Source organism: Gorilla gorilla, chromosome 9, assembly GCF_029281585.2.
Source record: "Gorilla gorilla gorilla isolate KB3781 chromosome 9, NHGRI_mGorGor1-v2.1_pri, whole genome shotgun sequence".
Lineage (NCBI taxonomy): Eukaryota > Metazoa > Chordata > Mammalia > Primates > Hominidae > Gorilla > Gorilla gorilla.
This window is the reverse complement of record NC_073233.2, coordinates 10,285,184-10,303,711: the sequence shown is the minus strand read 5'-3', so window position 1 is coordinate 10,303,711 and position 18,528 is coordinate 10,285,184. Positions and strand designations below refer to the sequence as shown.

Genomic DNA, 18,528 nt, shown 5'->3' with positions numbered 1-18,528 from the left:
TGAGATGGCTATCTCATTCCTCCCCACTGCCTATCTCTGGGCCTCTTGCTCCCCAACACCCCTCTTTAGTGCTTAGATTGTAAGTCTATGTCATCTTAGTCCTTAATGCACTTGTCCACTAGGACAAGAGAGGCAATGGCTTGACCACAAATTGAGAGATGAAAGGTAGTACAGCACAGAAGAATGTGGACTCTGGAGTCACACAGCATGGATTCAAATGCTGGTTCTATTACCATGGGGCCCCGCACAAGTCACTTAACTTCTCTGTCTTTCAGTTTTCCTCTTTGTAGAATAAGGATAACAAAAGTACCTACTGATGAAAATGTTCTATATCTTGATTGTAGGGGAGAGGTTACGCAGGCATATACTACATTTGTCAGAACTCGAACTGAGCACTTAAAATGAGTATACTATATGTAAATTATATCTCAATAAAGTCCATTTGAAAAGTTAAAAGAATTATAGTAACTACTCATGGATGATTGTGAAGATTAAAAGAATTGTAAATACCTTAAAAAGTTCCAGAAAACTTAGTAAGCATTCAATAAATGTTACCTATGTATAATGTAGTTAGTTCTCAATGATGCACACAATCTCTGTCTTGTGATTGCTGCTAGGGAATAAGGGAGGCATCTGAAGACTCAAAGGCATCCTCAGTTAGCCCAGGTGTGGTATTTTCACAGACATTTAATTACAGACCTGGTTTTCACCAGATAAAATACCATGGTTACAATCCATACTTCTTCCACGCTCCAGCCAAGGTTGCATTTAACACTGGGAAAATCGAACCACAGGAATCATCATCAAAACCAAAGATGTCCAGTGAAACTGGGAGGGATCTGCTTTCATTAGTCTTCTTCTGGCTTAGACCATGCAGTTTTCCTGGGCCAACTTTGTTTTTTATTTACTCCTTCACTAAGTCTTCCCAGAATGTCTACTGTGCCCTGATGTCCAGAAACTAGGAAGGAGACAGAAGGAAAAGAAACCAGGTTTCCTGGTTACTTCAGCCTCACCAACTTCACAATCTACAGGCATTACAAACATAAACTGATATCAGAGACAGCAGGGTATAATGAAGAGAGCACCTTGCAGGGAGTTGGAAGACCAGTGTCTAGCCTCACCTGACACTAGTCACCCAACCTTGAACTAGTCCTATGCCCATGGTGGGCCTCAGTTTCCCCATGTATAAAATGAAGGGCTAAGGGTACACAATCTCACAGTCTTTGGCCTTACAATGGTAGAAAAACACGGGTAAGATGACTTGTTTCAGGCTCTCAGCCCTATGAGAAATCTCAGGACAAGCCAAGAGAGCCAATTTAAAAGATGAATTGATTTTGTCTTAGATGCAGAATGCAATGAGGGGAGTGTCTCATTGCTGCAACTGCAGCTGCGAAAAGATGACAGTAATAATCTGTAGAGATCCCTTTCAGCTGCTATTACAGGGAACAGGTTCTTTTCCATTTGCTCACCTTGCACTGCCCCACAGGGCCAAACCTGCAAACCAAGGAGTTAGGGTGCCAAGGGTGGCTCATTTCTGGCATTTCCTCCCTACTCATTCCTTGTGTCAAGCCCAGGGACTTAGAAGAGCACTGTGAGGTGAAGGGCAAAGCAGGCAAAGATAACATCTGTGCTCTGTTCTGTCTCAAAGTCAGCTACTGCACTGCATGTTTGAAGGGCTATGGGCCTGGGAGATACACAAAACAGTGAATTATGGAAGAGAAACTTATTTAGTTTATGGAAGTACACAAGATAGTTGTACACAATCATCTACTTTTGGTTTTGGCATCAGTGTCCCAAGGTACTGATGTAATGAATTGAATTGTTCAATTCTACAATTTTTGAGACTCTAGTCTCCCTCATACCCTGTGCTTGCTAAAGAGAGGTGAAACTAACTCAGCCTCTTGCTCTTAAGAGGTTCAAGATGTGGAGAGTGAAGCAGACAGCTAAGTGAATAAGACTATATAAAAGGCTGTACAAAGTGCTATGGAGGCACAAAGTGGGCATGACAACCTCCAGAGAGAAGAGATCAAACTGGGCCTTCAAGGATGAGTAGGTATACATGGGGTACAGAAGATGGGAAGAATATTCCTGACAGAGGGAACAGAAGGTACAAAGACTCAAGATATGAAAAAGCCTGTCAGCCTTCAGGAAAAGGAAGCAGAGTTGGAACACAAGATGGGTGAGTGTAGCAGCCTTATTTTATTTGGGACCCCACTTCTCAAATGAGACTGCAAAGTCTCCAGAAGAAAAGAGGAGGAAAAAAAAAAAGAGTGCTGAAAAGCTATTGAAGACACAAAAACATGTTACACTTCCTCTTCCACCATTCCCTGGATTCTGCCTTATACACAGACCCCTCTCCCACCCCGTACACAACCCTGACAACTCTGTGAAAGAAAAAAGTCTCTCCACTCTAATGTCAGTAGCTCCAGAATCTCCAGATGATGAGGCAGGGCTTCTACGGGAAAGAGAGAAAAGAGAATCTTAGGTACCTGGAAAAGGGACATTAAGTACTAACTTACAAAGATCCAACCAACTTCAGTAGCCACGCAATTTAGAAAGGCTGAGGGAGGCTCTTTCCACCACTCAAGCCAAGCCCCAATGCCTTTTTCATTCAAACTCATTTCTAGTGAGCCATCCCCATCTTCCGTCTTCCTGAGAATGCTGTGGGAACTGGATTAAGAAAAGCAGCCCAACAAATTTAGAGCTAACTTGCTCTTTAAAAATGACTCCAATTATAGTTATAATGTTGCCTCACATTAGACACAAAAATACATTGTAGACGGGGGGGGGGGGGGGGGGGGGGGGGGGGGGGGGGGGGAAGAGAGAGAGACTCTAGGTTATCTACCAAACAGGATATATTCCTGAGCCTCAGCCATGTTGAGAATCCTTAGATTACTGACACAGGGAGGCAAGGCAAATAAGTCAAGGTAGACAAGGCCAAAGAGGCCATGGAAACAAGATGACATGCAAGATCTGAAGTCTGTAACTACATTGGGAAACAGCTGGATGAGAGAGGGAAACATGGACTTTAGAGTTGGACCTAAACTCTAACCCCAAACCACTACTTACTTGTTTTACTTAGTTCACTAAACTTCAGTCTCCTCATCTGTAAATTAGAATAAAAGTACTTACTTCAGAGCATTACAGGGAGTATTAAATGAAATAAAGAATACAAATCACATAGCCTGAGGCACACAGTCCACGTTTCAATAACCTAACTTCCCTTCCCTTTAACCAGGGCCACAATGTTGCACTGTTGCACAATTGGGGAAACGTGGTCCCATTCACAACACAGCCTATGTGAACAACACACCCAGGACTTAGGCAATTTACAGTCCAAGATAGCCAGCCTCTAAGACTTTTGTCTATAAGCAGTATCAGAATCCAGAAAAACAGCTAAAATACCACCTTAGGTGTACACAAGACAACGGATGGGTCTGAGAACACATGATCAATTGTAATAAATATGAGACACCAAGGACACAAAGCTTTGAAAACAGAGGCAACTTCACCTCAGCCAAAAAGCTCCTTCTATGTTTTCTACTGGGGACAAAAGCCAATCTCTGGACCCCAATAACCTCAACTCTGTAGAGGAGCCTGTCTTAGTCCATTCAAGCTGCTATGATAAAAATGCCATAGACAGGGCGGCTTAAACCACAAACTCATTTTTCACAATTCTAGAGGCTAGGAAGTCCAAGACCAAGGTGCCAGCAGATTCAGTGTCTGGCGAGGGCCCGCTTACTGGTTCATAGATGGCTGTCTCCTTTCTGTGTCCTCCCACTGCAGAAGGGGCAAGAGAGATCTCTAGGGTCTCTTTTCTTTTCTTTTTCTTTTTTTTTTTTTTTTTTCTTTGAGACAGAGTCTTGCACTCTTGCCCAGGCTGGAGTGCAGTGGAGCGATCTCAGCTTACTGCAAGCTCCACCTCCAGGATTCATGCCATTCTCCTGCCTCAGCCTCCCAAGTAGCTGGGACTACAGGTGCCCGCCACCATGCCCGGCTGATTTTTTGTAATTTTAATAGAGATGGGGCTTCACCGTGTTAACCCTGATGGTCTCGATCTCCTGACCTCGTGATCCAGCCGCCTCAGCCTCCCAAAGTGCTGGGATTACAGGCGTGAGCCACCACACCCAGCCCTCTGGGGTCTCTTTTCTAAGGGCACTAATTCCATTCAAGAGGGCTCTGTCCTAATGACCTAATCACCCACCAAAGGCCCTATGTCTGTTGTACCAAACCCTGTTAACTTCCATAGGGAAGGCAGCAGGTTTAAGAGGCCAAAGAAGAGACCTAGAGCCAGCAAACAAGACACAGGGTTTTATTAGGGGCTTACATACAGGGAAGAGAGTCCAATGGTGGTGGGCTGGACAAGAGAACTGCCTTATGTACAGATATGGTCCAGTAGTGGCGGGCTGAACAAGATATCTGCCTTACATACAGTCCAGTCACAGCGGGCTGGACAGGAAAACCACACAGCCCAGGAGCAACAGCCCGGGCAGGAAAATCGCAACCGCTTGCAAACAGCGTGCAATTTACATAGCATTTTCACTTAACACCCTCCTCTTAATGGCCTCATCTGGCAGCCTTCATCCAACTCAAAACCCAGGGCCTCAATCCCCTGTATGGCCCGTGTTCCACAGGATAGGCTAGGGCTCAGATATTACTTATAGACAAGGAACGAAATCTCTGGATTGGCCACTCCCAGATTCCCTAGCTTGGAACATGCATTCAGGTGTGTCTGCCATACAGTGTCATTCTAAGGGAATGCTTGTTATTGCTCTCAGGTCCATTTACCCTACAACCTCCTAATACCATCACATTAGGGGTTAGGATTTTAATGTATGAAATTTAGAGGGACACAAACATTCAGTCTATAGCAGATCCCCATTTATCATGGATCTGGTAAGTGTGAAGCCAGGGATAAGAACACTGCAAGTTTTCATCTGAGGTCCATGTCCTCTCGGCTTGACAGATGGACCAAACACTCAAGAGCAGGCAGTTTTTCTAAAGGTGTTAAGTCCTATCACATGGGACCCAAAAAACTGAGTCCAAGATCTAGGGTGAACTTAGCACCCTGGTTACCAAGGAGTGACATCACTACTCCTTACTGAGTTTATCCAGGGCAGGTAAGAACCACGTCTTGTTGTTTTTTATGTTCCCAGAACCTAGCACACTGCATGATATAACCCAGCAGTTGTAAATGATTGCTGAATAAATGAACTGACATGGACATGGCTTTATCCTTATTGCCTGGCCTGTAAGCCTTTGCATACTCTTCCAGCTGCCTAGCATTACCTTTCTTAACCCTTACTTATTTTCTCTCAATTTTCAGATCCAACTTAAATGTCACCTCCTCAGCTAATGTCAGGTCTTTCCTAACACCCTAAACAATATTAAGTTCCTCTGATAAATGCACCCTCCCATCACATCCCTTATTTGCACTTCATGACATTCATCAGACTTCATTATGATTATTTTGTTCATTTTTGCCTTCCCTACTACACTGCAAGCTCTAGGAGAGCAGGAACCATATCTATCTTGTTCATTATTCTGATTACCAGGGCCTAGTACAGTACCTGGCAGAGAGGCAGTGTCCTATATGTTAAAAGAATGATTGAATACATGAATGAATGACAGAGCTCCAGCCCAAAATGATTCTGGAGTAAATGGAGATTCAAAACTGTCTGCTCGGCCCTAAGGTAGCCACAGTTACTTTTTTACTAGAACCTTAATAGAGCCTACAAATGCCCATGCATGGAAGATGACAGCAGATCTGACAAACAATAGAATGAAAAACAATTTGTATGATAGGAAGTAGGAAGAGATAAAATGGGATGAAGCAGGAACCCTAATTCTGAATGCCTTGTATGCCAAGCTAAGAAATATGGTTTATTAACCTGCAGGACAGCCACTATCTAACTTGGGTTCACTAAGGTCACATGGACCTGTATAGTAGGTACCATCCTGCTACATGACCCACTGAGCTCCCTTTGTTGCCCACAGCCTGATAGGCCTTATTCCCCTCCCTTCATGTTTGCCCCCATTTTCCTGAGCTATATGAGATAATTCAATAATACAAGTGTCCCCAAAGATAGCATGGTTAAATTATCCTAGCCCAATTTTACTATAGAAAGTTATAAACAGGGAAGCTGTCATTTTTGAAAGACAAAGTCAGAAGGCCTGGATTTTAGTCTTGCCAGCTGTGTAACATTAGGTTACTAAGTCAATCTTCCTGAGTTTTAGTCATCTCCTCTGTAAAATGAGAATATCTATCTCACAAGGTTCAGGGAAGATTGTGGTAAACACACGCAAAGTGCCTAGTACAGTGCCTTACATATAGTGAAGGTCAAATACATGTTTGGGTTTTTTTTCAATCCCATCCAGGGCAAACTGGAATTACTTCCTCCTAAATGCTAAGCATTTCCACTTGACCTGATGCAGCACAGACACCCATGAGGCCAGAGGCTACTCATATATATACACCTGGGCCTGCATTACCTCCTAAAAGGGGATGGGCAGATTGCCCTGTTTCCATTCTCTGTCCAGTTGTCCGGGCACTGAAGAAATTACCAGCAAGCAGGCTGCTGGAAGTAGAAAGGCGGGGGAAGAGCTGAGGCTCTCCCAGAACTTCAGATCTATTAATAGACCAGTCACATGTCCAGAGAGGCACAGGACTGTTGTCTGTAAACTTGGTAACCTGTGGCCCGAGACATGCAATTTAGGACTGGGTTGCATTTCAGACCAACGATTGCAGAACAGGGTCCACTCTGAACAAAAAATGCAGGAGTAAAGCAAAGCGATCAGAGGTAAGGTGTTGACCCTTCCCTCGCCCTCCTCAACCCTTCTAACTTTGTGTTACAGTATTCTCTAGGCTTGTTTCTACATGTGAAACTCAAGAAGACTAGGCCAGATGACCCCAATATCTTGATGAACTTGCTCACAAATCTTCTCAAAGTCCCAGCTCTGATTTATAAGCCCAAGTCTAAAGCACTGTGTTCTAGAAACAAAAAGACAGGGATCCCAGGTGTACTACCCTTGGCACTAGCTTCAGCCACTCCACCAGGAGAGAGGCAATAATAAACTGGCAACAAGCCATTCCAATCTCTCAAAATCCTGGCACCTCCAGCCTCAGAATGCCATTATCTCATAGCATACAGCAAGGGGCTCAGTAAATGCAAGCAAATGACTTCATGGAATCAGAATGTGGGGTGCTAACTGCCAGTTCCCACAGCTCCTTAACACACAAATCTAGAGCAGAAGTTCACCTGCCTTAACATAAAAAAGAAGTAAAAAAGGACCTGTATTTCCTGCCTTTCCCAATATTAGCATACCATCATAGGAAAAACAAAGCAGGACATCTGTAGAAAATTTAACAAGAATCATCGGCCAGATGTATGCCTGTAATCCCAGCACTTTGGGAGGCTGAGGCGAGCAGATCACTTGAGATCAGGAGTTCGAGACCAACCTGGCCAACATGGTGAAACCCCATCCTGGGCGTTGTGGCACGCACCTGTAATCCCAGCTACTTTTTGGGAGGCTGAGGCAGGAGAATTGCTTGAACCCAGTAGGCGGAGGCTGCAGTGAGCCGAGATTGCTCCAATGCGCTCCAGCCTGGGCTACAGAGTGAGTGAGAGTCTGTCTCGAGGAAAAAGAAAAAAAAAGAAAAAGAAAAGAAAATTTAACAAGAATCATAAAGTTGTTAGGTGGCAGATAGAAGGTTTAAATACAGTTCTATATTTGTGTATGAATATATGAAATTTTCTGTGGGTGTATGGTCTTTTCTTTACTCCATCAACAAGCCCCTTGAGGAAGACTCAAGAGATGCCTTCCAGAATCCCAGGAAAGATGTTAGACTGCCTTGTGACACCAGGAAGGGATTCCTGTCAGCATTCTGGGGCTCTATAAGATGCATACGCATGCACGCATGCACACACACACACATCCCCGGGCTAAAGTACAAAATCCACAGAATAAAGATACGCCAAGTGAGTTTAAAAAACAGAATAGCAGCCGAGCGTTGTGGCTCACATCTGTAATCCCAGCACTTTGGGAGGCCGAGGTGGGTGGATCACCTGAGGTCAGGAGTTCAAGACCAGCCTGGCCAACACGGTGAAACTTCGTCTCCACTAAAAATACAAAAAATTAACTGGGTGTGGTGGCACACACCTGCAGTCCCAGCTACTCAGGAGGCTGAAGCAGGAGAATCACGTGAACCTGAGTGGCAGAGGTTGCACTGAGCCGAGATTGCACCAATGCACTCCAGCCTGGGCGACAAAGTGAGACTCTGTCTCAAAAAAAAAAAAATGGACTGTTACGCAGGATTACATCTGTATTAACATATCTAAAGAAAAAATATGTCATTCCTTAGGGAGATCAGTCAACCATGAAAGCTGAGAAAAAGCAGAGTAACAGACACATATTGGCAGTACCCACCATTCTTTCATTCCACAAAAGGTTTACTAAGCACTTACTTTATTTCAGGCACAAATCTAGGCCCTGGGAATAGGGTGATCTTAACACCCACAAGGGGAGAAGAAGCCAACAAAGTTTAAATTCTTCATTTGCTTTCCCATGACCTTTCTATCTGTATTGCAAGACAAATGCGTCAGGCTATTGTAGCTGCTATATCCACAGGGTTCTTAGTTGCAAGAACAACTTAGATTGCAAATTTAGCAACCCAACTGATTTTGGCTAGTTTGAGGAGAAAAAGAACTTTTCAAAAGAGTAACTCAGACCTACAAGGAGAAGTGAAAAACCAGGGATTGATGCCAAGAACAATGCCTAAAACTAAGTAGCAGAACTAATCTGATCAGGATGCCTCTGCTTCCACTGCCAACCTCCACTATCTCTAGCCACTGTAATATAACTGGCACTGCTGCCCCAGGAACTCAATTTGCTACCTGCACCACCATCACTGCACCCTGCTTCTTTGCATCACAGCTCTTCAGAGTCAAAGTCCATGATGAGTGGCTAAGACCAAAAGAGCCTAGGGCAAACTGCGAAAAAGGTTACAAGTAAGTAGCTGGCATTTTAGGTAAAGAAATTCCTTAAACACAGGAAAGGGTAATAAATATTCACTTTAGCCACTTTGGCATTATACACAAAACACTGGATTCACCTAATGAATGTCCCTAATTCAGACCCTATGTTCAATATAACCTTCATGATTAGGATGTTTGTGTTCCATGGTGCCATCCAGAGGTAGAAAATGTACAGGTCATTAACAACATAGGGCATCCAGTATATGTGACAGTTCTACTTCCTGAGGTAGACTTAAAAATTGGCATTGTAGTTTTATAAGAACTTAATATAAGTCTTCTCAAAGATAAATAAAGGTTAATATGAGTCTGCTCAAAGATAAATATTCTCAGTGAACTGTGAACTGACCAAATCTGAACCGCCAGAAAGTTAACTAAAAATTAACATTCATTGAGCTCTTCATATGTGCTAGATAGTATGCCAAGCACTTAATATGGATTAACTAATTTTTCATGGCAACCTTAAAAGTTAGATGCCATTCTCCCTATTTAACATAAGAGGAAACTGAGACACAAGGTGGTTAAATGAACTTGCCTAGGAATACACAGCTTATAATAGGAGGAGCCCAGAATTTGAGCCCAGACTGTATGACTCCATACTTAAGCATCTGTCAACTCCCTAAAGTAAATCCCTACCTACTGAGGCCTCTAAGGTGGTAGCTCTCCTCACTGGAGTGGTTCTGGTGGGTTACATATTGGTAGGAAGACATAGTCCTCTATCCTCCATCCTAAGGTTAAATTCTTGATTTAATTAGCTGCAGATACAAAATTCTATTGGAAGAGAGATGACTGTCCACACAGGATAAAAACAGATAAGGCATCTGAGTAAAGCTTTGCTTAGCCCACAGATTCTCTAATTGCAGCTGCTGGCAGTACTACCCACACAAAGTATTTGCTGGACTTAAAGCTCAATTATTATGATACTACAACCTTTTATTTATATTCAGGGATTATGTCTACATTCAGAATTTGGAAAGAATTTACACAAACAGTATGTATTAAGACAGTGGTCTCTGAAGTGGAATGCATAAGACTACAGTGAAGTACAAAAAGAAAAATTAAAACTCTTACTTTATAATTGTTTTTAATCTTAAAATATAAGAATTATGCTTTACCAATGTAACTGTACCGACTAACAATGGTGCCCTCTCTGGGTCTGTATGTCATGTATTTCGGTATCGCTTACCACATATGAGTTTTCCTGAGAATAGAGATGGGAGCTCCCCAGTGTGCAAGTAAGAACATCAGTATCTGCAGTCACTCATTTGCTTTCAGGGTACTTATAAATTATGGTTTATATTTTTTTCTCAACTAAATCAAACTTTACCACACAAATGATCTTAAGGGATGTTTGCAAATAAATAAATGAATATGAAAAACAACTCCCATAGGTTAAAGATAATATTAAAATTACAAACAAAAATAAATACCAAGTAACAAAGCTGACCCTTCTATACCTAATATGAGCTCTCTATGAGCTATATTACAGGACGAAAACAATCTAATTGGTTCAAACAATAAGCTGGCAAAAAAATTCAAAATTATCAAAAGATACTTAGAATACTGTATGGATTTAAATTTATTATTAACAATAAACTAAATCCTTACCGGGCCTGATATATTAAATCAGATGTCAGCAAAACATTTCCTGTAAAGGGCCAGACAGTTAATACTTTACAGCCTCTATTATAACTAATTAACTCTGCCACTGTAGTTTAAAAGTAGCCACAATTACATTACATTGTTATTGATTACATTAATCAAATGAATGTGGCTTTGTTCCAATAAAACTTTATTTATACAAGCAGGCATAATTTGTTGACCATTATATTAAATAATGATAAAATAAAGCTATCATGATTAAAAACCATCTAAAAGTTATATCTGAAGATAAACTTTTATAATTTTTCTGTAGTGTTTAAAGTCCAAAGATATTCAATCCAGTGCTAAGAAGTCTCTTTATACATGTCCTGCTTAATAATGAAAAACACGAACATATTATTGGTAAAACATTTATTCTTTCTTATTGCAGTAATAAAGTGGATTAAATAGTACAAAGAAAGCAATATTTTGTTTGTTTTGTTTGTTTGTTTGTTTTGAGATGGAGTCTCACTCTGTTGCCAGGCTGGAGTGCAGTGGCACAATCTTGGCTTACTGAAACCTCCGCCTCCCAGGTTTAAGCGATTCTCCTGCGTCAGCCTCCTGAGTAGCTGGGACTACAGGCGTGCGCCACCATGCCCAGCTAATTTTTATAGTTTTTGTAGAGATGGGGTGTCACCATGTTGGCCAGGATGGTTTCGATCTATTGACCTTGTGATCCACCTGCATCGGCCTCCCAAAGTGCTGGGATTACAGGCGTGAGCCACCGCAGCCAGCTGGAAAGCAATATTTTTAAAACTGCATTCCTTTGTCAGCAAATACTGTTAGAAAATATATATTAAATATTGTTTAAGATTTGAAAAACAAATATTATTATAAATTATGGAGCATGAGGTATTTTCTAGAAATTAAGATACAAGTTTTCTTTCATGTGCCAGTTAAGAGTATTTGCTATGTTCTGTTAAATTCTGAAATAAAAAAGGAACTGTCTTTCAAGGGATACTAAAGGAAAAATGTACAAGAGAAGAAATATCCTCCATAGCATAAGACTTTCTTAGTTGAAATAAGATTTTTTTTAAATGATAGAAAATAAAGTTTTATTTTAAAAATACTTAAGTGTAACCACGATAAAGTAGCTGCTTCAACTGGAATTTTAAAAGGATTATGGGTAAGATTAAAGAAATAGCACTGCACATGAAATTCTTTCCTGAATTGTTCATAAGCAAGCTATTACAGCAAAGAAATTAAAGCTGGAAGTGTTGAGTACTACAAGGCTTCATTGAAATTGTTTATTTTATAAAAATAAGACCTTTAAAATACAGTAATACTATTGACTATTGCATCAAAAATACATCAAATACTTAGGGGGGAAAAAAACTAATAAAAGATATATAAAGCCAGGCACGGTGGCTCACGCCTGTAATCTCAGCACTTTGGGAGACCAAGGCAGGTGGATCACAAGGTCAGGAGGTCGAGACCATCCTAGCTAACATGGTGAAACCCCGCCTCTGCTAAAAATACAAAAAATTAGCCGGGCGTGGTGGTGGGCGCCTGTAGTCCCAGCTACTCGGGAGGCTGAGGCAGGAGAATGGTGTGAACCCGGGAGGCAGAGCTTGCAGTGAGTCGAGATTGCGCCACTGCACTCCAGACTGGGTGACAGAGGGAGACTCCATCTCAAAAAAAAAAAAAAAAAGAAAAGAAAAAAAAGATATATAAGACCACTACAAGACAACTTACAGACTTACAGAAAAAAAAATAATTTTAAAGATCTAAATAGGCCAGGCATGGTGGCTCAAGCCTGTGGCAGGAAAATCACTTGAGCCCAGAAGTTCAAGACCAGCCTGGGCAACATAGTGAGACCCTGACTCTAATTTAAAAAATAAATAAATAAATAAATAAATAAACTGAATAAATGGAAGAACATATCATGTTCGTGAGTTGAAAAACTACATACATATAGTTTGTCAGTTCTCCCAATCTATAGATTTAATGCAAAGCCAATCAAAATCCCAACAGGGGTTTTTCTTAGCAGAAGTTGACAAACCAGTTCTAAAATTCACATAGAAATACCAAGGACAGCCAAGCACTGCTGAAGAACAACAAGCTGATAAACTTAAACTTCCAAATATCAAGAATAATTAAAATAAAAATTAGCACAGTGTGGTACTAGTGCAGGATACAAAAATGACAATTAGAATAGAGAGTGTGGAAACAGACCCACAAATATCTGCCTTATGAGAAAGGTAACACTTATGGTACAGTAGGAAAGAATGACCTTTTTTTTTTTTTTTTTTTGAGATAGGGTCTCACTCTGTCACCTGGGCTGGAGTACAGTGGCACGATCTCAGCCCACTGCAACCTCCGCCTCCCAGCTTCAAGCAATTCTCATGCCTCAGCCTCCCAAGTAGCTGGGATTACAGGCATACACCACCATGCACAGATGATTTTTGTATTTTTAGTAGAGACAGAGTTTCATCATGTTGCCCAGGCTGGTCTCAAACTCCTGGCCTCAAGTGATCCACCTGCTTCAACCTCCCATAGTGCTGGGATTACAGCCATGAGCCACTGCGCTCGGCCCAGGAATGATCTTTTCAATAAATGGTGTTGGATCAATTGGTTATACACAGAAGGAAAAAAATGTACCTAGAATCATTACTTCACACCATACACAAAAATATCAATTTCAGATGGATTGCAGATCTAACGGGAAAGGTGAAACAATAAAACTTTTAGATAAAAAAAATTATGGGGAAATCGTTATGAACTTGGAATAGGCAAAGAGTTTTTTTTTTTTTTTGAGACGGAGTCTCGCTCTGTCTCCCAGGCTGGAGTGCAGTGGCGCCGATCTCTGCTCACTGCAAGCTCCGCCTCCCGGGTTCACACCATTCTCCTGCCTCAGCCTCCCGAGTAGCTGGGACCACAGGCGCCCGCCACCATGCCCGGCTAATTTTTTGTATTTTTAGTAGAGATGGGGTTTCACCGTGTTAACCAGGATGGTCTCGATCTCCTGACCTCAGGTGATCCACCCGCCTCAGCCTCCCAAAGTGCTGGGAATACAGGCATGAGCCACCGCACCTGGCCTGCAAAGAGTTATTTTTTTTTTATTACTCATTTTTTTTTTCTTTAGGAAAGAAGCAGACCCAGTTAAGGAAGAAGAATCCTTAAAGGGGGTTTTCCTGCCCAGGGACTGAACGCTGTCACAGAGTGTCTTCCAATCACCAGCTACTAAGCAAGCTGGAATGGAAAGGGTGCCTCACCAGGTTTGCTTTCCCTCCCTTTGTGAAGCAGGCAGAATACTAAGCACTTTCCAGATGGGATCCCAGGAGGCCAGATTTCTTACAGGGCACAAAAAGGGATAAGGACAAATGGAGGAAAAGGTTGATAAACCGAGAAAAGATATTCATAATACACATATAAGACAAAGGACTTATATCCAGCATACATAAAGAACTCCTACAAATCAGTAAGAAAAAGATAGCCCAATGGAAAACCGGGCAAAAAGGCTTGAACAAATACTTCACAAAATAATAAATCCAGATATTAAATACACATATACATATCTATATGTCCATATAGATATTCATACATATGTCAAAAGATGCTCTATACATTAGTCACTGGGGAAAAACAAATTAAACCACAATGTGATAACAGTGGTGTTAGCACTCACTAGAATGGCTAAAATAAAAAAGATAGGGAAATACTAGATGTTGAAAAGAAGGTCAGACAACTAGAATTCTCATATTCTGCTTGTAGGAATGTATACTAATATCTATAATTGCATAACAAATTACCCCCAAAATTTAGTTGCTTAAAACAATAAACATTATTTCATATAGTTTCTGAGGGTTACGAATAAAGGAAGTGGCTTAACTGAGTGGCTATGGCTCTGGTCTGTTAGGTTTTAAAAGGCCAATAGCCATCTGATGGTTTGACTGGGGCTGGAGGATTTGCTTTCATGGTGGCTCACTCACATTCCCAGCAAGTCCATGCTGATTGTTGTCAGGAAACACTAGTTCTCCACATGGCCTTTTCCATATGCTTCTTGAGTGTCCTCACAATATATTGATGGACTTCCGCAGAGTGAATAATTTAAGAGACAGAGAGAAAGCAAAAAGGAAACTGTAGTGCCTTTTATGACCTGATTTCTGAAGTTGTACACTATCACGTTCACTTTATTCTATTTGTTAGAATAGAAAGTGAGGTCCAGCTCATGGGGAGGGGAATTAGACTCCACCCCTTGATGGAAAGAGTATCAAAGAATTTGTGGACATATTTTAAAACCAAGTATATCCAGTTTGGCAAAGAATGTGACAGTACCCACTGTGGAGCACACACATCTTACCAAGGCCTCCAGTGTGCTAATGCTGTCTGGTTAGCATGATGTTGTCAACGTAATATATCATGGTGATGTTCTATGGCCAGATTGTCCAGGTATCTTCTGACTATATTATGACAAACAGTATAAGAGTAGAAGTGTTTACATATCCCTAGGCAAAACTATAAAGGAATACTGATATGTTCCCCATGAATACAAATAGTTTTTAATCCTTTTTTCTGACTGAAACAGAAAATAATGCATTTGCCAAATCAATGGCCAAATATCGAAGTATAACCTGCTCTAGCAAAGATATCAAATCCATCATGGCAGCCACGTTTGGGGATGCTAAATCAAAATTACTGAAGTCCAGTCATTCTCTGATCAATCCAGTTTTACAGGGGCAGACTAATGAATTAAATATAGATAGGATAGAGACCACCACCTTGCATCTTAAGATACTTAAGGGTAGGTCGGGTGCAGTGGCTCACGTCTGTAATCCCAGCACTTTGGGAAGCCGAGGTGGGCAGATTACCTGAGGTCAGGAGTTCAAAACCAGCCTGGTCAACATGGTGAAACCCCATCTCTACTAAAAATACAAAAATTAGCCATGCGTAGTGGCGGGTGCCTATAATGCCAGCTACTTGGGAGGCTGAGGCAGGAGAATCGCTTGAACCCAGAAGGCGGAAGCTGTAGTGAGCCAAGACTGCACCATTTCACTCCAGCCTGGGAAACAGAACAAGGCTCCATCTCAAAAAAAAAATTAAAAAAATAATAAAAAAAGATACTTCAGGGTAGCACTACTCCACCATCTGTCCCAGAAGGTGTTATTGGGTTTGGTTCACTATCTTGGCCAGGAGAGCAGAAGGTAGTTTCCAAGGCTTCCACTTAGCCTCCCCACTATGACACCTCTTATTCAACAGGTCAAGCATCCAGTATGGGTGCTATCTTTAACTGCTGAGTTTGTCAATCCCAATTATACACTTGGGGACAGAGAAAATGACCAGTTGGTAGGTCTGTGGGATAATTCTACTTCAAAAAAAGTATCACAGAAAAGTAACAAGATAAATATATATATTAAAATCATACTAAGTGAAAGAAACCAGACATGATTCCATTTATATGAAATGTTCAGAATAGGCAAATTCATGGAGACAGAAAGTAGACTAATGATTGCCAGAGGATAGAGAATAGGGAGTGTGACTGCTTAATGGGTGCAGTGTTTCTTTTTAGGGTGATGAAAATGTTCTGAAATTAGATAGTGGTAACGGTTACACAAAATTGTTGAAAACCACCAAATTGGGCGGGGCACAATGACTCATGCCTGTAATCACAGCACTTTAGGAGGCTGAGGCAGAAAGACTGCTTGAAGGCAGGACTTTGAAACCAGTCTGGGTAATATGGCAAGACCCCATCTCTACCAAAAAAAAAAAAATTGTACACTTCAAAATAATAAGTTTTATGCAATGTGAATATTTTTTTTTTAAGAAACAAGGGTCTTGCTCTGCTACTCAGGCTAGAGTACACTGGCACAATCATAGCTTACTGCAGCCTCAAACTCCTGGGTTCAAGCAATCCTCTCACCTTAGCCTTCTGAGTAGAAAGGGCTAAAGGGGCATGCCACCATGCCAGACTAATTTTTTAATTTTTTGTGCAGACTGATTCTTGCTATCTTGTCCAGGCTGGTCTTGAACCCTTGGACTAAAGGGATCCTCCCACTTCAGCCTCCCAAGTAGCAGGGATTACAGGCCTGTACCACCACCAAACTGCTATGTGATTTTTACTTCAATTTTTTAAAAAATCGAATGGTTGTTGGCTGCCTGGTAAACTGGATAATATGTGAGGGCAGCTTTCATCCTCACTCAATTTATAATACAGAATCCATCCAGCTCACAGCTTTATACACCGTACCATATAGAGCCCCTGCCAAATGCTTAGGATACGAATATATTTCATTACTTACATTAACCAACACATTATAAAGCAACTTCTTCCTGTTCTCTATGAGTCACTATTTAAATTTGAAAGACTCATGGCTTCTAAAAAAAAAAAAACTCAGTTTCAGGCTGGGCATGGTGGCTCACACCTGTAATCCCAGCACTTTGGGAGGCAGAGGCAGGCGGATCACCTGAGGTCAGGAGTTCGAGACCAGCCTGACCAACAAGGAGAAACTCCATCTCTACTAAAAATACAAAATTAGCTGGACATGGTGGCGCATGCCTGTAATCCCAGCTACTTGGGAGGCTGAGGCAGGAGAATCACTTGAACCCAGGAGGCAGAGGTTGCAGTAAGCCGAGATCACACCATTGCACTCCAGCCTGGGCAGTAAGAGCGAAACTCCGTCTCAAAAAAACACAGTTTGGTGTTGGGGCTAAGAAAAGTCCTTGGCATCTTCAACTCCAGACAATGACTGGCTCTGCTACTTACCTCCCTCTCCCTGATTAGAAAGAAAATACAATCTCTATTATAAAATGTCAGAAAGATGCAAAGAAAGGCTTCAAGCACTATCCCACCTCAAGCAAATATTTAATGGATAAACTGTCTAGCAGTTTTCAAATTATGCTCTATAGACTCCTCCTCTCCTTCCCTCCCCTGTCCAAGTCTCCTGGCAATATCTACTTCAAGTAGAATTCTACTTTTGTTGAGTTTTAAATATTGGAACACACTTTTTTTTTTTAACAAAAATGGCTTAATTATGTAGTAAACAGCTACAAATTTTGTTGACTTAAAGCTATTTCCCTACCTCCCAAACCTACCTTTCTGTAAATGTACCTTGATCTTCTTCCCTTAAGGAACCACCTCTTTCCTGCTCTCGATCCACATGGTTCCAGGGAAGCTGACCCTGACCCCTGGGTTCCATGAGTAGAATGGAACTCTGTTGGCCAATTAAAGGCCAGTATTCTCCTGGCCACAGTGATTACTTTAGGATGGGCATAGGACCCAAGCCAAAATCATACCCAGGACCACCAGCACCATCAGGAAAGAGAGGTATTATGTTGTATCTTTCTTTCTTTCTTTTTTTTTTTTTGAGACAGTGTCTGACTGTCTCCCAGGCTGGAGTGCAGTGGTCTGATCTTGGCTCACTGCAGCCTTGACCTCCCAGGCTCAAGCTCAGTCTCCTGAGTAGCTAGGACTACAGGTACAAGTCTCCTGAGTAGCTAGGACTACAGGTACAAGCCACCATGCCAAGCTAATTTTTGTATTTTTTGTAGAGATGCGATTTCCTCATGTTGCCCAGGCTGGTCTCAAACTCCTGGGCTCAAGTGATCCACCTGCCTTGGCCTCCCAAAATGCTAGAATTATAGGCTTGAACCAACATGCCAGGCCTGTTGTATCTTTCAATAAGCTGGTAGGATGCATACCCAAATCTGATATCTTTCTTTGCCACTACATGGGAGAAAGCCTGCCTAAGAATGACACCAGCACAAAGAAAAGCAGAGCCAAAGGGGGAGAGAGTGAGTCCTAATGACATAATTTACTTCCCTGTGTCTAGCTGTGTCTAAAAGTAGAACTACTTCTAGGCTTTTTAGTTACTCAGTCAATAAAGTCCCTCTCTTGGTTAAGTCTGTCTGAATTGTA

At 41.6% G+C, this 18,528-nt stretch overlaps 1 protein-coding gene and 1 non-coding gene across 6 annotated transcripts in view; both read right to left on the bottom strand.

Moving 5' to 3' along the window:
• STIM1 (stromal interaction molecule 1) overlaps positions 1 to 18,528 on the bottom strand; it is a 238,412-nt gene that overhangs the window by 156,398 nt on the left and 63,486 nt on the right. The gene's annotated exons all lie outside the window — the stretch shown is intronic.
• On the bottom strand, positions 13,824 to 13,960 carry LOC129525627 (small nucleolar RNA SNORA7). Its single transcript, XR_008670036.1, has one exon. It is a non-coding gene; the product is annotated as a small nucleolar RNA SNORA7 (small nucleolar RNA).